Source organism: Balaenoptera borealis, assembly GCF_965194805.1.
Source record: "Balaenoptera borealis genome assembly, chromosome: 8".
Taxonomy (NCBI): domain Eukaryota; kingdom Metazoa; phylum Chordata; class Mammalia; order Artiodactyla; family Balaenopteridae; genus Balaenoptera; species Balaenoptera borealis.
In genome coordinates this window covers 60,465,627-60,480,717 of record NC_138865.1, presented here as the reverse complement: position 1 = coordinate 60,480,717, position 15,091 = coordinate 60,465,627, and the positions used below count along the sequence as shown (strand labels likewise).

The 15,091-nt window shown below is 37.4% G+C and overlaps 1 long non-coding RNA gene across 1 annotated transcript in view; it reads right to left on the bottom strand.

Annotated features, from left to right (window-relative positions):
- The window catches only part of LOC309633184, a 1,005,718-nt gene that overhangs the window by 780,117 nt on the left and 210,510 nt on the right, over positions 1–15,091 (bottom strand). The window lies entirely within an intron of this gene.

Below are 15,091 nucleotides of genomic sequence, written 5' to 3'. Positions count from 1 at the left end.
AACAAGATAAAATTAAAATAAGTTTAAATTTAAAAGTAATAATAAAAGGAGATTTCAAAGGACTCTTGATTCCTATTGGGATCAGCTTTTTTTTGTTTTTATTTTCTTGTTGTTTGTCCCCCTCCCCAAATTTTAGAGATAGGGACAAGTCAAACTTTGTCAAAGACATCTCTCTTCTGTCATACCCACACTTGCCCATCTCCACAGAGAATCTGAGACTCCCAAGGCATCCATAGCCCACAGTGATAAGGCTGCTTGTGCACTTTTTTCCCCAAAGTGATTTGTTGGCATTTTCTCCACTGTTAATTGCAGGTTAAACATGAGAGCATTTTAATACTACTTTTCTGATGTTTCCTCTAGGCTGGCTTTGACTTTGGGGTTCACCGGTACTGGTTCTTGAAGGGTAGGTCAACAGATGCCTGATAACTGCAATGCATTGCCATTCACATAGTGATGTAGCTCTTCTAGGCTTTTTACAACACTCTCTGATTCTATTTCATTTGGCCTCAGAGCCTGATTGCCTTAGGCTTAGCAACAAGATGATCCCAGCTCATTGCAGACGCTAAAGGGCTTCCATCCTCCATGGATAAAGAAGTGTGGATAATATTAGTAGTGCCTTTGGTGCCTCTACAGGCACATCCATCCACATTTAAATACACATTTTTATGTTTAGCCATTTATTCCTAGCTGTGAAATACTGTAACAGCTTACACATTAGCATACTAATCCAGGCCTTAGGTCTGGGGAGATTTATGTTGAACATTTTGATGCCATTATTCATACTATGTGTGAAGCTAAGACTTTCTTCTGAATCAAAGTAGTAGCAGATTCATACCCCACTGGCTGCTCTGCTAAAAATCTAACTATTTTAACTTCAGTTATATTGCAATGTTCACCAAAATAAAAGTGTTTAAGCCAATGACGTCAGCATGGCACTTGCAAATATGAATGGCCAGAGAGTCAAAGAGAACCAAGTTAAAATCTTGCCTATGTCATGTACCAGTTGTGTGACCTTGAGTAAGGACTTAACCTCAGTTCCCTTGACTATAAAGCAACTAATGTTGTGAGGATTAAATAAAGAAATGAGAGAATAAAAATTAAATAAAGAAATGAATATAAAGCTCACTATGTAGTTAGGGCTCAATGAAAGAAGGCTATGATAATGATTGTCATTAATGAACAGTTACATACGATAAAGTTTAATCTCTCTTGTCTCAGACTGAACAGGAAAAATATAGAGATGTTGTCCGAGAGGAAAAGAACACTCAAGTTCATCTATTCCAGCTTCCTCATCCTACGAAGTAGTAAAGTGAGGCCCAGAGAGGTTAAGGAGTTTATCCACAATCACTTAGTTATTGATCTAGGGGAAAAGCTCAGACAAGACCTATTTCTTCTGGGCTAAAGTCCATTCTTCAAATGTGAAGACCTGAGCTTAAGCCACAAAGCCAAGAAGCCAGAGGCAGAGCAGTTAATCATTAAGTAAAAATCTCTATTTTCTGTGAACAGAGGAAAAGTTCATCGAGTTATAAGAACAATGAATCCATAAAGAAAGTTGATGCCCCTTCACATCCTAAAGCTCCCCCTTTAAGTACTGTGCTCCCATGGGGCATGAAGTTTCTTTAAGATCACAGAGAAGCTGTCTCCTCTTTGTATAATATAAGGAACACCGACTGGACTGAGATTGTACACATTTCTCATCCTGGACTTTCAAGTTCAATCTTGCTCCATCTGTAAGGCTTTTCCCAACCCCTCTAGTATTTCTGTCTGCCTTTTCTGTCTCCCATCACCAAGCCCTCTTCTCTTTTCCAGGCTTAATCCACTCTTCCTACTCCGTGTTCCCATATCCCTCATCACACACTCAGCACAAGCTAAAATGTCCTACAAGCTTTTCTTTTTTTTGTGTAAGTCCTGATCCCCTGGTCAAATTGTGAGATCTTTAAATGTAAAGATATGGTTCTTCTGATTCTTTGCATCTCCATTGCCAAGCAAAATCTTTAATAACATATCCTCAATAAAATCATACCTACTTTCAGATGTGCAACCACAAAACAAATGATCAAACCAGATCGTGTCATTCCACTATTTTAAACCCATCAATCGATTCACACAGCCTTTAAGAGAAATACCAACATCCTAACATTGACTGAACAATCAGCGGCATGCTGACTTCTGTCTCTCCAGCCTCAACTCTCCAACACTTACTCTCAACTCTATAGCCACCATCTTCTGCCTTGAATGAGCCATTCTTTCTCTCATATTGGAGACTTGGCAATGCTGGTCCCTCTGCCAAGACACTCACCCCCCACCTTTCACTCAGGTATCTCAGAGTCATCCTTTGTGTCTCAGCTTAAATGTCAGTTCCTCACCCATGCCTACCTTGATTCCCCAGAGCACTTTACACTTCATGACTTTAAATCTCTGAGGTCTTATTTCTCTGTTCCACTCCTACCTACACACTGAACTGATTTCATCCTTGCCACTTGCTTATCACTAGGCTGGCTTTTAAGATGTTGGCACAGTGTTGTGTGTCCTTTGCTCCCATGGTTCTTAACCCAAATGTCTTAGTCTTTTTTGATCTGCCCCAGACAGCTGTTCTTGTTGCTCAGTCATCCTTGCCATCTTTCCTTCCTTGGTTCCTCCTCTGACCCGTGGGCCCTGTTGGAAAGAATTTACTTGAATTCTTTCCCAACTTGTTCTTTTGTTTTCTTTTTTTTAACCCGTTTTGAGAACAAGTAGTGGTTCTCACGTTTGCACATATCCATGACAACTTGCTAAGAATAGGAACAAAGCAGTTTCCATATAACTTAGCTTATTGAGTTTAAGAAATCATTCCATCATTAGTACGTTCATCCCCTCCTCATTCTGCAAGGATTTACTGAGAACTTATATGATGGTCACTAGGATAAGCATGAGGGAAACCATGAAGAACAAAAGGGAAAAGGCCTCTGCTTCTCTCAGGGGGCTCATAGTTAGCTGAAGAAGACAGACCCTGCTCATCACATCCTACAGTTACACACACACACACACACACACACACACACACACACCATTTAAGAGCTATGAAGGAGATCACAGCATAATTTAATATGGTGGTCCAACCTAGACTGAAAGGTCAGAGAAAGTTTTCCTGAGGAAAGAGCAGTTACCTACAAGAAGCAAGAGAAGTGGAGTTGTCACTCCCACAGAATCCGGACCCAGACTCCCTCTTCTTGCTCCTCATTAGCCATGTTGCCTTGTCAAGTTTTGTAACTTCTTTATGACTCAGGGTTCTCATGGGTAAAACTGAGCATATATCACTACTTCACTCATTGGACTGTTACAATGATTAAGTAAATTAATATTTGCACAACACTTAAAGCAATGTCTGACCCATAATAAGTGCTATAAACTTGGCTCTTGCCATTACTTTGCAATTCTGTCCTTCCAAATTTCTTGGAGCTAAACTTCCCTTTCTTTTCTGAACTTATCTTGACAGAATATGGCAGTGATTTTTTTAAATGGCCCTGTTTGGCAAATGATAAATTGGGGGACTTTGTATGTGTGTGGAGTGAAGGGGGCTAATTTTACTACTTGCAAACATTAAGATGAAGCATCCAACATCCTTAAACTAGCATCCCAGGCCCTCTATCATTTGCATTTGGATAGCTCTTCAGCTTCATGTTCTACTGATCAGGTTTTCAATTGCTGTTTAACAAATCACCCCAACACTTAAAAGCTTGAAACAACATCCATTATAGTATATCTCATGATCATATGAAGTCAAGAATTCTGTTAGGAGTCAGCCAAGTGATTCTGGCATTGACTAGGGTCACTTGGTGGTATTCAACCAGTGGCTAGTCTGGTCTGGAGTGTCCAGGATGGGTTTACTCTTGTTCCTGGGGCCTTGTTGGAGGCGGCTGGAAGACTGGGCTCACCTGAGCCCCTCAGCCTCTCCATGTAATCGCAGAGCCTCTTCATATGATTGTTTTAGGCAGGTAATCAGACTTCTTACATGGTAGCTATCTTCCTTCACCATGAGTATTACAAGATTCAGGAAGTGGAGCTGCCAGTCTTTTAAGACCTGGTCCAGAACCTGGTACTATGTCGCTTCCACCATAGTCTATCCAAGTATTCAGAGAGACAGAGACTGCTGAACTGAAGGGAAGGGAACTCCGAGTCTACCTCTCAAAAGGAAGAGAACTGAAGACTGTGGCCATCTTTAATCCACCACACCTACCAAACTCAGCCTGGGGTAGTTTACTTAAACAATGCTGAAATCTTATAATCTCTCACACCCCATACTGTCCAATGCCTCAGTGCTTTTGTACATCCTGGTCTCCTGTCTGTGATGCCTCTACTACCTTTCTTCTTCTGGCTAACTTTACTCCTCTTCCAAATTCCAGTTCAGACATCTGCTCCTGCCCCCCACACCCCTAAATAGCCTGTGATGGGATAGCATGTGGATTTTATGAAATGATCTTTTAGTCTGTTTCTCTCACCAGTATATCAGCTCTGTGGTGGGGAAAAGTACCATGTTTTATTTCATATTTGTGCTTCTAGAATCTAACACAATGCATGGTATACAAATGTATTTCATCTGATTTCAATGACCACCATCACTTTTATTTTATTAAATATATACTAAGATTATTGTATGAAATAAACTTATTTTAATTCAAATGATCAAGGTACGTCACCAGGAATATTCAGCTTCCAAACAATTTATTGCAAGTTAATCTAACTTGTGAAATTTCAGTTTTTATAATGACATGGAAAAAACTATTTTAAAATATTCAGTGATGGGCCTCATCTTACATATCTTTATTCAATTGCAATATGCATTTTATTTTTCTTTTGAGGCTTGAATTGGCATGGATAGACTGAGAAATAATTTTTAAAAGTTAGACATCACCTGGAAGTCAATAAAAATGATAGAGAAGCTGCCATGATCCTGACAGAGAAACAGAATTATATATGATCTTTCAAGTGTAGAAAATTAATCTGTACCTGGCCATAGATGTATTTGATCACAATCCAAAAATTAAAGTACAAGTAAGCCCCGAGGAATTTTCCATTATTTCTAGGTGTAACAAAAAGAGTTTGCCAGGTTGCTCTACTGGCAAAATTGTTCAGCCAATCTCCTCTTATACTTTGCATCTTTCTGTTTATTCTTGGTTCTCTCTCACTGAGAGTAAGAAATGTCTTCATGAATATATCTGGCAAAACAATGTGCTTACATTTACTGAGCATTACTATATTCTAGGCACCATGCTAAGTGTTTTACGTGAAATATCTCATTTATTTTTACAGTGACCTTGCAAATTTCCTGCTATTTATATTGAGAAAATTCAAACTCAAAGAGAGTAAGTGATTTGTCCATGGTCACATAGTGTGTAAGTGGCAAATGCAATATCTCTGTAATTCCAAAGACCCTGCTTTGAATCTCTAAGCCTTACCTCCTAAAGGAATTGAATCATGACACTTAATCAAATCTACATGATTGCACTATGGATATCGATATTTCCTCCCATTGCTGAGTTAAAGTCAGTGACTTGGATGGAATATTTTATTCTCCATTTTGCTTTTTCCATTTTCCTTGACCATATCTCACTCTGTCTCTAATTGTAAACATTTATGAATCTTTCACTTGTCATTTATTTGTTCATAAATATCCACTGATGTAGATATAAATTTCTATACCCAATTTTGGGTCTAAGTTTAATCAGGTACTCTTATCCCAAGTAAATAATTGTACAGGGATATTAAAAACAAACAAAACAAAACAAAAGGCTTGGCCTTTAATACTCCTTAAGATGTCATGGCAGGAATCACTAATCAGTTACCATAATCTTCCCACAATATTTGCGTTAATTGTATCATTCATTACTTCAGTCAGAAAATGTTTACTGAGCTCTTACGGTGTAAAAAAAACTGTTCTAGGTTTTGTGTATTCAGCAGTGAGTGAAATAAAATCTAAGGCTTTGCATACCTTATATTTTTTGGTGGTAAGACAGAAAGTAAATTAATATATAATATATCAAATGGTGATAAGTGTTATAGAAAAACCTAAAGCATTTTAAGATAATAAGGAGTGCTTGGAAGTGCAGTTGCATTTTATGTCACTGAGAGATGGTATTTGAGAAGAGACCTGAAGGAAGCAGGTGGCAGGTAGCTGAAAAAAAGTGTTCTGGAAAGAGGGAACAAAAATGCAAAGGGCCTAAGGTGGGTTCATGCTTCATGGGTCTGAAGAATAAGGAGGGGGGAAATGTGTCAATAGCTGGGGTAGACTGAGTGAAGGAAAGAAGAGAAGAAACAACATCTAGAAGGTAGAGGTGTAAGGAACCCCATCATCTAAGGCCTTGTGGACCTTGGTAGGACTTTGAGTGAGTCAGAAGAGCTATCAGAAGTTTCTAAAGAGGAGTCATATGATCTGACTATACCGTTTAAAGATCACTCTGGCTACTGTTTGAGAATAGACTGTAGCAAGCAGGAGCAGACACAAGGAGATTGGTTAGGAAATTATTCAGTAATCCAGATGAGAGCTGAAGTCTTTGATTAAGGTAACAGAGAAGGTAGTAAAAAGGGACTGTAATCTGGACATATTCGGAAGCAGAGCAAATAGGATTTGCTGATAGAATGTGGGATTTGAGACAAAGTAAGGATTTTATGATGATTCTGAGGTTTTACCTGAGCAACTTAAAAGCTGGCATTGCCATTTACTAAAACAAGGAAGACGACGGGAGATATTAATTTGGAGGATTGGGTTGGGATCAGTGTTTGATATTGGACATGTGTTTTTAGACAGATGTGGCCTCAACAGATTTCTTAACAGAGATTCCAGGACAGCTTTGACAATGAACTGGATTCAGTCACAAAGTAGGCAACTATTTAATATTTCTGCAGCTGGGCATCCTTATAAGGGACAGGATTTTGTTTTCCACATGGGTAAAATAACCCTGAACGTGTCTTTATTTCAAAGTTTTACATCAAGCAGATGATGTGGTGCCCTGCCCACATCCCCCACGATCTCTTTTACTGGTTTGGTGTGCCCACACGTTCAACCTTCTCCAGCAAGTTTTTCTTGGAAGGCTAGAGCTGCCTTCTCACTCCAAGGGGTTGGAGATTATACTGTACCTCACCTCTCCACCTCCATGCTGGCCAGTAGCCAATGAGTAGTAGTGTGGGGGCAACTTTGCCTCCAGGTGAAATAAACTTTGAGGTATCATCTACATCCGAGAACTCTCATTAGATTCAACTTTCTCTCCCTTTCTTGCATGCTCCCTCTACTCCACTGTAGGCTTCCCCTGAGAACACTCACTGAATAAGTCACTTACACTTCCCAGCAAACAAAAGTCCAGGACCGGATGGATTCACTGGTGAGTTCTACCAAACATTTAAAGAAGAATTAATACCAATCCTCCTCAAACTTCTCCAAAAAATAGAAGAGAAGGGAACACTTCCAAACAAATTTTGCAAGGCCAGTATTACCCTGATATCAAAACCAAAAAAGGATACCACAAAAAAGAAAATTACAGATCAGTATTCCTGATGAATGTAGACGCAAATATCTTCAGGAAAATATAAGCAAACAAAATCAGATAATACATTAAAAGGATCATACATCATGATCAGGTAAGATCTATTCCAGGGGTACAAAGATCGTTCAACATCCACAAATTAATGACTGTGATATGCCACATTAACAGCATGAAGGATAAAAATCATACGATCATCTCAATAGATGCAGAAAAAGCATCTGACGAAATTCAACATTCATTCATGTTAAAAAAAAACTCTCAACAAAGTGGGTATAGAAGGAACATATCTCAACATGATTAAGCTCGTATATGACAAGCCCACAGCTAACACCATACTCAGTGGTGAAAAGCTTTAAGCTTTCCTCTAAGATTAGGAATAAGCCAAGAATGCTTACTCTCATAACGTTTATTCGACATAGTATTAAAAGTCCTCACCAGAGCAACTAATTAGACAAGAAAAAGAAATAAAAGGTATCCAAATCAGAAAAGAAAAACAAACTGTCTCTATTTGTAGATGACATATTATACATAGAAAACACTAAAGACTCCACCAAACTGTTAGAACTAATAAAAAAAAAAAATCCAGTAAAGTTGCAGGATACAAAACCAATATACAAAAATCAGTTGTGTTTCTAAACACTAATAACAAACTATCAGAACGAGAAACTAAGAAAACCATCTCATTTACAGTTGTATCAAAAAGAATAAAATATATAGGAATAATTTAATCAAGGAGGTGAAAGACCAGTACATTGAAAACTATAAAACACTGATGAGAGAAATTAAACAAGACACAAATGAATGGAAAGATATTCAATGTTCATTAATTGGAAGAAATATATTGTTAAAATGTCCAGAGTACCCAAAGCAATCTACAGATTTATGCAATTCCTATCAAAATTCCAATGGCATTTTTCACAGAAATAGAACAAACAATTCTAAAATGTGTGTAGAATCACAAAGGACCCTAAATAGACAAAGTGATCTTGAGAGAAAACAACAAAAATGGAAGCACCACACTTCTTGATTTCAAACTATAGTACAAAGCTATAGTAATCAAAACAGTATTGGTATAAAACACACACAAAGACCAATGAAACAAAATAGAGAGCACAGAAACAAAACCAGACATATATGGTTAATTAATTTATGACCAAGGAGCCAAGAATACACAATGAGCAAAAGACAGTCTCTTCAATAAATGGTGCTGGTATAACTGTACAGCCATATGCAAAAGAATTAAACTGGACCACAATCTTACACCACACATAAAAATCAAGTCAAAATAGATTAAAGACTTGAACCATAAAACTCCTAGAAGAAAACATACCCTGTGAGCTCCTTGACATCAGTCTTCCTGAATTTTTTGGATTTCACACCAAAAGCAAAGGCAAAAAAAGCAAAAATAAACAAATGGCACTACATCAAACTAAATAGGTTCTGCACATCAAAGGAAACCATCAATAGAATGAAAAGGCAACTTACTGAATGGGAGAAGATATTTGCAAGTCGTATATTTAAAAAGGGGCTAGTACCCAAAATATACAAAAAAAACTCATATAACTCATTAGCATAAAAACAAACAATCCAATTTGAAAATGGGCAGAGGATCTGAATAGACATTTTTCCAAAGAAGACATACAGATGGCAAACAGGCACATGAAAAAACGCTCAAGCTTACTAATCATCAGGGAAATGCAAATCAAAACCACAGTGAAATACTACCTCCCACCTCTTAGAATGGCTGTTATCAAAAAGACAAGAAATAACAAGTGTTAGTGAGGATGTGGAGAAGGGAACCCTTGTGCATTGTTGGTGGGAATGTAAACTGGTGCAGCCACAATGGAATACAGTATGGAGATTTCTCAAAAAAATTAAACATAAAACTACCATAGGATCCTGAAATTCCACTTCTGGGTATTTACCCAATGGAAATGAGGACACTAAGTTGAAAAGATATCTGCACCCCCATGTTCATTGCAGCATTATTTACAATAGCCAAGACATGAAAACCACCTAAGTGTTAATTGAGAAATAAATGAATAAAGAAGATGTGAGATATATATATGTGTGTGTGTGTGTGTGTGTGTGTGTATATATATATGTGTGTATATGTATACACACACACATATATATATATATATAGTGGAATATTATTCAGCCATAAAAAATAAGGAAATCCTGCTATTTGTGACAACATGGATAGCCCTTGAGGGTACTATGGAAAGTGAAAAAAGCCAGATCGAGAAAGACATATACTTTATCATATCATTGATATGTAGGGTCTACAAATCAAAACAAAACAAAAATTAAGGATTACCCTGAACTCATAGGAACAGAGAACAGATTGGTGGTTGCCAGAGGTGGGGAGTGTGAAGCTGGAAAAATGGGTGAAGGTGGTCAAAAGGTACAAACTCTCAATTATAAAATAAATAAGTCCTAGGGATGTAATGGTCAGCATGGTAACTATAGTTAATAATACTATAATGTATATTTTCAAGTTGCTAAGAAGTAGGTCTTAAAATTCATCACAAGAAAACAATTTTTGTAACTATGTATGGTGATGGATGTTAACTAGGCTTAAGGTGGTGACTGTTTTGCCATATATACATGCATTGAATTATTATATTGTATACCTGAAACTAATATTATTTTTAAAAAAACTTACATATCCCCTCCTCAAGCTCCACTTGTAGGCTCCACTCGGGTTCTGTCTAGGTACCCAACCCAAGACCACATGGATGAGGGTCATACCTCCATTTATAGTATTCCTTTTTAAACTAGGGAGAAGTGAAGCTGATGCTCTATTTCTATGGTGTTTCTGTTCTAATTCATGAATGGATTTCACTCAACAAATCTCTTTGATAAGCTAACATGTGCAGAGCCCTCAGTATCAGTGAATTTGGGGGTGATAGATACCTTTTACAATTTCAATAGTACCCGATTTAAATAACAAATTCATGAGTAGTACAAGTACTATATCATTTAATTTACAGACACATGATACAAGAACTACATAGTATGATGCTGAATCCTAACCCACACTCTTGGAATCCTACCAGGGCTATATTTCCATCAAAGCAAAAGTAGTGTCCTACAAGCAGGAAACATACTAACTGTAAGTAGGAGTGGAGGAGGGAAGGGGTTAGGGGCAAAGACCTTAGTCTAAATCCCTTCTGAATACAAGTCCTGGGACTTTGGGGAATTTTTTCTCTTTATGAGCTTAAATTTCTTAATTTGTAAAAGAAAAGTAAAACAATGACTTTACTAAGAAGCTTTGAATGTTAAATACGAAACATTCCTAATAATGCCTGTCTTGTCATAATAAATGTCTTAATAATGTCATTAGCCAAAAGGGAATATAGGTCTGGCCCATCCCCAAAGTGTATCAATGAGAAAAACAATGAAAGAAAATGTCAATATATTCTTGGTCAGAATAAGCAGCCAATATCTTCCAGACCCTAAAAACATGTTAATCATACTCCCAATCACCCAACTCAAGACTCTAGTACATTTTGACACCTGGGAAATTATCAAGTCTTCTGGAAACTTCTCTTAGTTCTTGTTCCTGCCCCTTCTAGGCTTAGCTCAGATGTTGAACATCTCAAGCCTGGAATATTGTAGCAACCAAGCTGATTTTTCTAAAATATCACTTTATTCATATTATTCCTTTGATCTAAAATGTTTCTATGAGTCTTCAAAGCTCATAGAATAAATGCCAGAGTCTTTAGCCTAGCATTCAAGGTTCTTGACAATCTGATAACAATCTACTTTTCCAGCCTCATCTCCTACTAGCCCATGATACTAATCCATGTCAGGCCATCTGGTCTCCTTACTGTCCCTATACCTGCTCTGAACTTTTCCCACTCTTGTCTTGGCTTGTGATGAACAGAATGTCCCCTCCCCATTGCCACTTCTCCAAAGCTTATCCATGCTCCAGGACCCAACATAAACGTCACCTCTTCCACAACACTTTCCTGATCATTCAGACAGAAAAGATACTTCCTCTTCTGTATGCAATTCACTATGAAATAACAAAAATTTGAGTCTATGGTCATGGTTATTTCTGTCTATGACTATTGTACTTTCTTGAATTTATTATCTGTAAGGACAAAACATATGTCTCTTGCATAGTTGTATCCATTAGAGTACCTATCACATTGTTAAGATGCATACAGGGTGGTTGATTAATATTTGTCAAATAACTGCATACATGTAATATCTTGGCTTTTATTCTTCAGCAGCTTTATCAGTATCCACATAGGCACAGAAATCTGATTTTAAATTTTTAAACTTGAACCACTCTATTCTATATATGAAATATGGATTCTGATTTTTTAACTTGGTTACTTACTGGTACAGTTTATGTATATATAGTGGGAAATAGGTATTCAACAAACATTTGTTAAATGAATAAATAAGTAATCGACTGTGAATTAAGGTATATCTGCTTCATAGATACCTAAAGGTTAAATGTTATGCCATTCCTTTCCCAAGTAGTACCTAATTCTCCTTAGTTCTAGTCTATCTTTTTAATGTAAAAATAAAACTTTAGAGTGGAAAAAATTAATTGAAACAGCGGAGTATTATAATCTTAAAATCTGTTGACTAATAGTAAGAGGAAACTCTTTAAATGCATGATTATGGGATCTCAGACTTTTAAGTGTTATCATGAAAGTCAGAAAACTTAGGTGGATAAGAAATTTAGGTTGAATTCAGAGCTTGTTCTTTCTTTGAAACATTTTGTTCTCAATAATAAACCTTCAGAGCCAGTTTTATCCTTCAGTTCCAAATTTTCAATGTGACTAAGAACAGACTGTAACATGACGTTGCCGCAGACCCCACTGTCTTCTAAGCTGGCCACTCTCATTAGTGTGAGTGAGCATGTTGATAAGACCTAGGGGGCATTTATGAGACACCAAAGAACTCTACGTGACATTCCCCCAGTCAAGATTTTACTCAGACGTTTTGGGTCTCTCTCTACTGTTATTTCCTCTTCTTCTGTAGCATTTAGTTGCACTTGACCCTATGTTTTAGAAAGTACACACAAGTCAGTATTCCAGACATCCCAGGGACTTGAAGAGCTGATCTAATGCCTGTGTTGCAAGATGAAAAACAGAAGACTTTTGTTGAACCTATAAAAAGGATGACATTTTGCCTGGCCCTGAGCTGTTCTGTTCAAAATTGAAGCTTTTGCAGCTTGAGGCTCTTTGATTTGTGAGCTAGAGAGTATCATATCTTGGCCATTACTGAATCATAAAAGTTCTCTGCCTCTTCCCAGCTCATTTTATTTAAAAGGAAAAAGAGAAACCCTTTATCTTACAAAATGTGTTTTCTTTCTATTTTCCTTCATTTTTCACGTTGCTGGGATGGATTCTGGAAGGGTTCAGTGAAAACATATGTAAATGGTCATTTGCAAAGACCATGGAGCTGATGCCAAGGATGATGATCTGGATGGTTAGACTGGAGCAGGCGTCATGAGAATAGACCACTTTGCAGCATTTTCTTTGTCATGCCTCCTTGTTAGATACCAGAAACTTGTACACGTTATGTATTTTCATCCAAAATAGTAATATAGAGCCACATAGCACATCCAGGTCAGGGTGGCTTAACCACAAATATTGACTGGTTCAGGAGGGATTGAGCTGAGCATGAAGGAGGCTTCATTAGGAATTCCTGTGCATTCTATATGCCTTGGACAAGAGGAAGGCACATGGAACGTTTCTTAACATTTGAAGTAGTAAATTTCCTAGCTGAACTGTATCATCTTTTATTTATTTTTTTTTAAACATCTTTATTGGAGTATAATTGATTTACAATGGTGTGTTAGCTTCTGCTTTATAACAAAGTGAATCAGCTATACATATACATATATCCCCATATCTCCTCCCTCTTGCGCCTCCCTCCCACCCTCCCTATCCCACCCCTCTAGATGCTCACAAAGCACAAGCTGATCTCCCTGTGCTATGCGGCTACTTCCCACTAGATATCTATTTTACATTTAGTAGTGTATATATGTCCATGTCATCTCTCAAATCGTCCCAGCTTACCCTTCCCACTCCCATGTCCTCAAGTCCAATCTCTACGTCTGTGTCTTTATTACTGTCCTGTCCCTAGGTTCTTCAGAACCTTTTTTTTTTTTTTTTTAGATTCCATATATCTGTGTTAGCATACAGTATTTGATTTCTCTTTCTGACTTACTTTACTCTGTATGACAGACTCTAGGTCCATCCACTTCACTACAAATAACTCAATTTCCTTTCCATTTATGGCTGAGTAACATTCCATTGTATATATGTGCCACAACTTCTTTATCCATTCATCTGTCGATGGACACTTAGGTTGCTTCCATGTCCTGGCTATTGTAAATAGAGCTGCAATGAACATTGTTGCACATGACTCTTTGAATTATGGTTTTCTCAGGGTATATGCCCAGTAGTGGGATTGCGGGGTTGTATGGTAGCTCTATTTTTAGTTTTTTAAGGAACATCCATACTCTTCTCCATAGTGGCTGTATCAATTCACATTCCCACCAACAGTGCAAGAGGGTCCCCTTTTCTCCACACCCTCTCCAGCATTTATTGTTTGTAGATTTTTTGATGATAGCCATTCTGATGGGTGTGAGGTGATACCTCACTGCAGTTTTGATTTGCATTTCTCTGATGATTAGTGATGGTGAGCATCCTTTCATGTGTTTGTTGGAAATCTGTATATCTTCTTTGGAGAAATGTCTATTTAGGTTTGCTGCCCATTTTTTTGATTGGGTTGTTTGATTTTTGATATTGAGCTACATGAGCTGTTTGTAAATTTTGGATATTAATCCTTTGTCATTTGCTTCATTTGCAAATATTTTCTCCCATTCTGAGGGTGTCTTTTCATCTTGTTTATGGTTTCCTTTGTTGTGCAAAAGTTTTTAAGCTTCATTAGGTCCCATTTGTTTATTTTTGTTTTTATTTCCATTTCTCTAGGAGATGGGTCAAAAAGGATCTTGCTGTGATTTATGTCATAGTGTGTTCTGACTATGTGTTCCTCAGAGTTTTATAGTGTCTGGCTTTACATTTAGGTCTCTAATCCATTTTGAGTTTATTTTTGTGTATGGTGCTAGGGAGTGTTCTAATTTCATTCTTTTACATGTAGCTGTCCAGTTTTCCCAGCACCACTTATTGAAGAGGCTGTCTTTTCTCCATTGTATATTCTAGCCTCCTTTATCAAAGTAAGGTGACCACATGTGCGTGGGTTTATCTCTAGGCTTTCTATCCTGTTCCATTGATTTATATTTCGTTTTGTGCCAGTACCATACTGTCTTGATTACTATAGCTTTGTAGTATAGTCTGAAGTCAGGAAGCCTGATTCCTCCAGCTCCATTTTTCATTCTCAAGATTGCTTTGGCTATTAGGGGTCTTTTGTGTTTCCATACAAATTGTGAAATTTTTTCTTCTAGTTCTGTGAAAAATGCCATTGGTAGTTTGATAGGCATTGCATTGAATCTGTAGATTGCTTTGGGTAGTATAGTCATTTTCACAATGTTGCTTCTTCCAATCCAAGAACATGGTATATCTCTCCATCTGTTTGTA